The following is a 7,998-nucleotide window of genomic DNA, read 5'->3' as shown; positions in this document are numbered from 1 at the left end:
AAGTCTAATACAGCCCCCTCAGTAAGGCACTGCTCTATTTGGCCCATGTAAATCTCATCAGCTATTCAGGCCCATCACTAATATGCTTAGACAGCTGAGAAACATGTATTATTCATACCACTGGAATTTTTTCATATAGCCCAGGATGAGGCAGCATTGTGGCAATATCAGAGGTTCATCCATATTCTGCAAATAATGAGAAGGCTTGTATGGTTTATGAAATGTAATCCATCATGATTACAAAAACATCAAATCTTCTGCATTACTTGTATTATTCAATAGATTTGAAGGTATTTGCTTGTAATATGAAATTAAGATTATAGCTTGCATGAGAATATTACATCTTTTAACTGAATGGTGACTCTGTTTACACAGCAACACTTACAGCCATAGGAGATAATGTATTTGCTAATAATAATAATATTTTTTGTTACTATTATTACTATTATTATTATTATTATTATTATTATTAATACATTCTTATATATTAAAAATTATTATTATAATTTGTAATGTCAACGAGTATAAATAAATTAATACTTAAAATAAATAATTAAATATAAATATGATATAATTATTTTGCATGGATTATATATATATATAATCATTTAAAATGTTTTTCATTTAAAATAATGTACATATGTAATTATTTTGTATGAATAACATTATAATTATTTTGCCAATTTTATTATTACAGTAAAAATGATTACATTTTACTGATTGATTGTTTTCAGGGATTTCATAAAATATGTGCTTGAACGTATATGACTGTTTTTGTTTTGAATGTTATATAAATGTTGTTTTGTGGGTATCTGTGAGTTTTGTGTTACAGGGTTTTGGTGCAGTCATTTTAAGGCTCCCGCTCTTCGTGTGATATGAGAGCCTGAAGTTGTCAGGTTTCATCATCTGAACGGATTTAAAGAAGGAGGAAGCATGACAGCCAGAGATGATTCTTCACTGATGAGTGGAATGCATTCATCTCAGGCAGTGCACTAATTGTTTGATTATACAGGGCTTCTCTTTAATGAAGCTCCTCTTTGGCATTTGGGAACATGGAGCGCCATCGAATTACCCACGCGACACTCACGCTGGGAAAGTTGATCACTCATTAGCAGTGACTGAGAGGTAAACAAGCTGAGAGTACAGTAGCAACACACACGAGCACACATACAGTGTTTATTACTGAGACTCCCTGATCACATTTACATTCAACGCAGACAAAATCACCCAGAGCTTAGAATCTCTCAGTGAAAAGAGAGGAAAGAACAAAGACGCATCCAAGCTACACAGATTTGCTTTTCTTGGAGTGCACATATAAAGTATAGAATGGTAAGTATTTCAGCACATGTCTACAGAAGGCTAAGTTATCCAAATAATACTACTTTTTTGTCCTTATTTGTCTTATTTATCACAGTCTGTATTACCAAAAACATCATATTTATCTGTATATGTACATTCAATCTACTAATCAATATTAGTATAGTCAGTACTGTATTTAGAGAAAGAAAAGAAGAGTGAGCACAGAGTAGCAGCTGGTTAATCAGTAGTCATGACTGTTGCAATGAGACAAAAGTTAATGGGAGCTAAAGAGCGAGTCTGTTTTGTAAGGCACACAGAACTTCCTCCAAGCTTTGTCCCCTCTTTTCCTACCACAATATAGAGGCGACAGGTAGAATGAGAAAAAGACAGGCAAATAAAGACAGAAGCAAAACCTAGTAAGCTGCCTTACTCAACAGCATTTAAAGATACATGCTCACTTACATGTAAGATGTTTCAAAATATTGGAAAAAATATCAAGGCGCCTTAGAATCTATTTTGTTTAAGACATTTTCCAAGGCAGGAAATTTGTGACAGGTTCATTAAAAAAAAACTAAATGTTAACATAGTATAACAACGTTAACATTAGTTAATATTTGTTAATGGATTGGCTGATATTAAATAAAATGTGGAGTATTTATGCATCTTTGTTATTATTATTTATTAAAAATACAAGTGTTTTGTAAGCATTTTGACCAAAGTCCTTTAAAAAATATTAACAGACACAACTTCTGATAATGTATTAAAAAATGTTGAAATTAACATTATTAAATGCTTTAGTAGTAATTTTGTTGTTAGTTCATGTTAACTAATGTAGTTAACCAATGTTAGCAACCTTAAACTTATTGTTAAAGTTAACATTGGAATCTTACTGTAAAGTGTTATCAAAAACAATTAAAGACAAATGTTTATTATAAATATACTTTTATATGTTTTACAATTTAAATATGTATGCTAATGTATGCTATTTTAAATATGTAAACAACAATTAACATTAGGGGCAATATTTGTGTACACCGCCTATGAGGAGCATTACAAATTAGTCATTAATGAGGCATAAAAAGAACAAGGAAAAGTTACGTAGATATGCATAACTCCTTTTTGCAGCTTCCTTTTCCTAACAGAGGTTGCTCAGAATGCAGACTGTTATACCCTTGTTATCCACATACAGGGGGTATAGAAAAGAATCACACCCCTTTAAAATAATCACATTTTGTTGCTTCAAGTCAATGGCACACAAAGTCAAACGGCTTTTTGTGAAATTGAGAAGGTGAATAGTTATTCCTGTTTAAGTTTACAAGTCAGTTTTAGGAGGGGGGTGATCCTTTTTCCAACTCAGTGATTCTGGCTTTTAATTAAAAAAATACAAATTAAAATAAAATTCTGACAAGGTGTTATACTTGTATGGTATAAGTTTTACTGAGTTAATACAGCTGGATAAAACAAAAAACTGTGTCCATCTTTATTTCAGGCTGCAAAGCAGAAAAATGTGATTATTTTAAGGTTGGTGATTCTTTTCTATACCCACTGTATGGGTGGCTTTAATTAGAACATTATTCTGTGAGACACAACATGAGATCCTGGAGTATCTACTGTCCCGAGGCCTGTAAAGCTTCACTGTGTTCTATCATAGCTATTGAACACAGTCACATTGCTGATGACAGTTCAGGGTCATAATTAATCATCGTGGACAGACATATGGCTGGAGTTTTGCTCCCCTGCATTTCATTCTGGATTTTAGATTGCTGCAGAAGAAAGGCTGAATGCTGACAAAGTAAGCATTATTATTACTATTACTACTAATCTTGGTAACTCATTTGGGATTAGATTAGATTATATTATATTAGAATGATCATCTAGTAAACTGGTGTCAAACAAAATGTATGGAAATAATATATAAAATCTTATGTTTGTATTAGATGTTTATAATAAGCAAAATTCATAATGAATCATATGGAAATACCTAAAATCCTAGTTCAACATAGTATATTTAAAGCCTAGTTTGTCAAGACAATTCTGTGATAAACATTTGAATTTAATTCAACAGCTGTAAGTGCATAAAACCTGACTCGTGATTTCTTTATATTTTTATGTGTTTTGAAAAAGACAAGTGGTGATGGGAACAAACAGGTTGTCAGGGACCTTAAACCTCATCATGCTGAACAGGTAAACTCAATAGTGCGAGTGGTCTTACTCGCACGACTGAAAACTCATCTAGATTTTAAACAAAAATTGAAAGAGCTGTCGGAAGCTTAATGCAAGTCATGTGACCATAATGTACTGTAGCTTGTTTATTGCCTAATGTTAGATTTTCACTTAAACCTCTGAATTGTATTTACACTTCAAATTTCATACAATTTTGTTAGTCACAGTGCTTATTTTCTGCATGTTTCTTATCTTCTGTCAATGAAACTGGGAGATGCTAACTTCCAGGTTGTCCTTCAGTTTAACTGAATTTGTAAAAATAAATTAACTTGTGAACTGGTCTGTTTATTTTAATTTTATTTATTTATTATTTTTTGAAGCAAACTGTCCGAAACAAACACTTTACAGAAAAGAATTTTAGACTTAACATCATTGCAAAATTAGTGAATAAGAAGAATAAGCTAGAAATCCCAGGGCTGATTTTCATTTGGATGGATTTTTGTGACCAGAACTATAGAGACTTGAGGTTGGCAACCAGCCCCAATAACCTAGCAATGTCCCAGCATTCACACAACAATGTACTAAAAAAATACACACAATACCTTAGCAAATGCATAGCAACTGAATGGCATTGTGTTGGTGAAATTTTACTTTCATTTTTTTAGTCTTGGGTCTTAAAACCCCATACAGAATCATGTGACCTGCTGTCTTTGAGGCAATGAAGACTGTAAAAATAAACAGTGAGTGAAGATACATAGTTAATGTCCTTTCTCTGCCTCACTTTCTCTTCCTCGTTTTCTCCTTCCAACCATCTGTGTTGGGTGCAGGTGTAGCGGTCTGATTCCGTGGGGTGTCATCGCGCAGTAAATGCTCGCTTTGGACCTCCTGGTGACTGAATTAGCCCTGTGTATATGGCCTATTGGTGTCAGGTGTGAGGTCATTATCCTGCCACATATGGATGGGACAGGTGTCTGAGAGGCTTTACACCACAGTTAGGTAGCAATAATGAGCCCTATTCTCTCTTTACCAAAGCCTCTTGTGTGTGTGTGTGTGTGTGTGTGTGAGTGCAAGTAGAGAACTCCAGCTGGGACCCACAGACACATATACACACTCACCAGCTCAGGGACAGCACACAAACACCTGACAGAAGCATGCTGGGAGCTTCATTACCCCTCAAACAAAGGACACAAGACAATTATAGGAGCATGGGTGCGTCCCTTACAGGCGAACAGTCCAGATGATAGTAGCAGCTCTGGGGCAAATAAGAAAATTATGCCAGGAAACTGAGCAAGCGAAGATTCCAGGTGCTATTAGCTCCATTTGGTGCCATTAGAGACTGTTTTAAGACTGTTGAGAAGGGTTTGGCTTATCCTCATGGACAGAGTTAATATGTCCTAGCTCTTCAGCTACTATAAAACGGTCATTTATTTAATATCTTTCAAAATAAATTAACGTGAGGCCCAGATGTCATCTTCAGGTTTAATGTGTCCCAAATTCTAGACATGACATATGAACAAAACAGTGGGATACCAGAAATACTGGTATCATGAAGTTGACAGAAAACCTAATTTTAAGTTTTTATTCATACACGTGTAATATCTAAATTTGTCCAGCAGTCCTGCTTACTTACAGTAGTCATGTGCTCATACAAATAGAAAATTTTCACTATTTTATTCAATATTTTAAATATAAACCTATTCACTAGTGCACTGGAGCAACCATGTAACAAGCCCGTAGCCTAAAGCCCAATGTATATAACTAGTTAAAGTTATACATACTAGAACATATTTGTCAACCATTTGTGTTTGTGCAAGCTATCAAACAGAGTATACTGTTATAGTATATTTCAACTATAAATGGAAAACTTTTTATGCACTTTGGCTGTTCGTTTAACAGCTTTTCATAAAAGAGAAAGAAAAGCTTTTCTGTTTTTAGTACATTGTTGTTGTGTAAACATATCCTGAGTAACTGAATGATTTTAAACTGAACAAAAAAAATTTGTAGACTTGGCAACATGCTAAAACCACTCAAAACACATTAGCAACACCCTGGCATTGCAACCAACCACAATACTCTAGCATTGTTTTGCATGGGCAAGAACCACTCGCATTTTCTTCAGAACATGTAAGAATGTAGTCTAAAGAAGTACAGTGTATTATAATAAATTTTGCCTATATAAGCACAATGTCATAGCGGTTTTATAGAAATGAGCAGTTTTGGAGAATCTACTTTGAAACTGTTGCTTGTCAAGCTACAAGCTAATTATAATAGCAGTTGTAATTAGTTAACTATAATAAGAACTATAACAATAAATATATATGTCTATATTAGCTAATAAACAATATGAAATCATTTATAATTTGACAGGAGGCAAATTTACCAAAAATTAAAACAAAAATAAATAAAAATAAATGAATAAAGCTCCCACTGAGATCTGTCTCCATCCAATCAGCAACCAATGTATAGAACCAAGTTCCCCTCTACATTTTTTTTTCTTTTAAGATAATCGATTTCACTTGGATATACCATATGTCAAAAAAAAAATAGATTTGATTTTCACTAATTCTGTTTCATCACAAATTTAAGGCCTGTAAAAAACGTGACAGCAATCACAACAAAGGCCAAGGAATCTCATCTATCCTTACCGACACAATGCATCATTGTTTTGAATGTGATCTGCATGATGTCCAGTTGTAGCATTGTGTCTGTCTGTATGCATAACAGAGATCTGTTTATGTGCTTGTCTGTTTGGGTGAATTCTTTTCCTAAGGACCACTTCCCATCAAGTGATCTGAAACTCTTTAGCCCAGAATGAGAGAGCACTTCTGCATGCATTGGTTAGTTAGCCTGAGCTAACTGCCTCCGCTGTGTGCCGCTAATGCAACACAACATTAGCATAGTGTTTGATGTTGAGTTAGAAGACGTTTAGGCGCTCCGTGTTTAACAACTGTGTCAAGTGTTTGCACCGTCTACATGCTTCAATAACAACATCAAACAATAACACAGTCACCGCAATGTTCCCAATGCAGGAGCTGTTAGCTTTGTCTCCTCCATCTATGCCCTCTAAGGAAGAAATGGCCTCAGAGCACATTGAATAATAAAGGACGAATCTCTTCCCCAACAGGGACCTCCATTACAGGCCAGAAGAAGACGCACACTTGGAGCGGGCCACTGCAGGGAGCTGCATTCATCAGATTCTACCTTCCCCATTTTATTTGTGTATCTGCTCTTCCTTCTTCAGTCAGATAAAAAGAGCCATCGGGTGGACAGGCCAAGCCTGATGAATACAGAAGGGAAGGAGGAGGGTGGGAGATTAGAGCCCTGGAGAGAGAGAGAGAAAGAGCTTGCTGGAAAACGAAAGATAAGCGGAAAGAGGTGAACAGGAACACTTGTCACTGCAGATGTTGGCCTTGATTTCTCCGAGCGGGAGAGAAGATGTTCACGAGTGTGGCTGGACATAATGTAGTGGCCAAATCTGTAAGGTCCTCCTCTCAGAACTCTGTGACAGCGCTGTTCCCTGAAGATATGGAGTAACATGTTCATAAGGTCAGCAGACCAACAACAGTTCTTCTGCCAAATATTAAAGGAATGTTCCGGACTCTATACAAGTTAAGGTCAATCAACGGCATTTGGGGCAATGTTGTTTACCACAAAAATAAATTTGACTTAAAAAAATCAATACTTTTACTTAAGTGTGGCTTTCAAGTATTTTATTTACCGCTGCGACAGTTAGGGTAAGCTACAGTATATAAAGTTTTAAATATAGATATTTTTCTTACACAAATGCATCACTTTGCTTCAGAAGGCCTTTATTAACCCCACTGAGTCATGTGGAGCACTTTTTATGATGGATGTATGCACTTTTTGGGCTTCAAAATCTTGACCACCACTACCATTATAAAGCTTGGAAGAACCAGGACATTTTTTAATATAACTCCGATTGTATTTATATAATAAAAGGATATATTGTCAAAACGTTGTTTCCTTATGATGATAAATGCATCGTGATTTCTGTTCACTGAAAATTTAGAGAAAAGAATGGATGAATTTAATGACTTAAGTCAGCAAATTATTCACTTCTAAATTATTAAAAATATGTTTTCCTTATATTACCTAGAAGACCAAGTCAATAAGGACAGCCACTGCTGCCTCCTCAAAAAAAAAATAAATAAAAAAAAAAAAAAATATATATATATATATATGATGCTGAATCCACACCACTAGGTGTCAATAGAAATCCAAGACCACTGTTACATACGAAAGCACATCATAAACCAAAAATTTGCGACTCATCACTGAGACTCATTTGCTCACCTGCATGGAGATCTTAAATTAAAAATGAGAATAAAACCATTGTGCGATGATGAAATTCAACTGCAGGTGCGTTCCAACTGCCATGTCTATATAGCCTTCGTATCTGCATATCTGTGTGCATGCAACATCCTCACGTTCACACTGACATGTCTTCTTAGTGGCACGAGGAGATGGTGGTGCCCTTTATGATATGAAGAGCAGGGAAAAGGTTATTCACTAGAG

At 35.1% G+C, this 7,998-nt stretch overlaps 1 long non-coding RNA gene across 1 annotated transcript; it reads left to right on the top strand.

Moving 5' to 3' along the window:
• The first annotated feature begins 639 nt into the window (after positions 1-639).
• LOC122147947 lies at positions 640-7,307 on the top strand. Its single transcript, XR_006161925.1, has 3 exons — positions 640-3,483; positions 4,290-4,458; positions 6,587-7,307. It is a non-coding gene; the product is annotated as an uncharacterized LOC122147947 (long non-coding RNA).
• Positions 7,308-7,998: the final 691 nt, after the last annotated feature.

Source organism: Cyprinus carpio, chromosome A16, assembly GCF_018340385.1.
Source record: "Cyprinus carpio isolate SPL01 chromosome A16, ASM1834038v1, whole genome shotgun sequence".
NCBI classification, from domain to species: domain Eukaryota; kingdom Metazoa; phylum Chordata; class Actinopteri; order Cypriniformes; family Cyprinidae; genus Cyprinus; species Cyprinus carpio.
The sequence above is the reverse complement of the archived record's forward strand: the minus strand, read 5'-3'. Positions and strand labels throughout refer to the sequence as shown.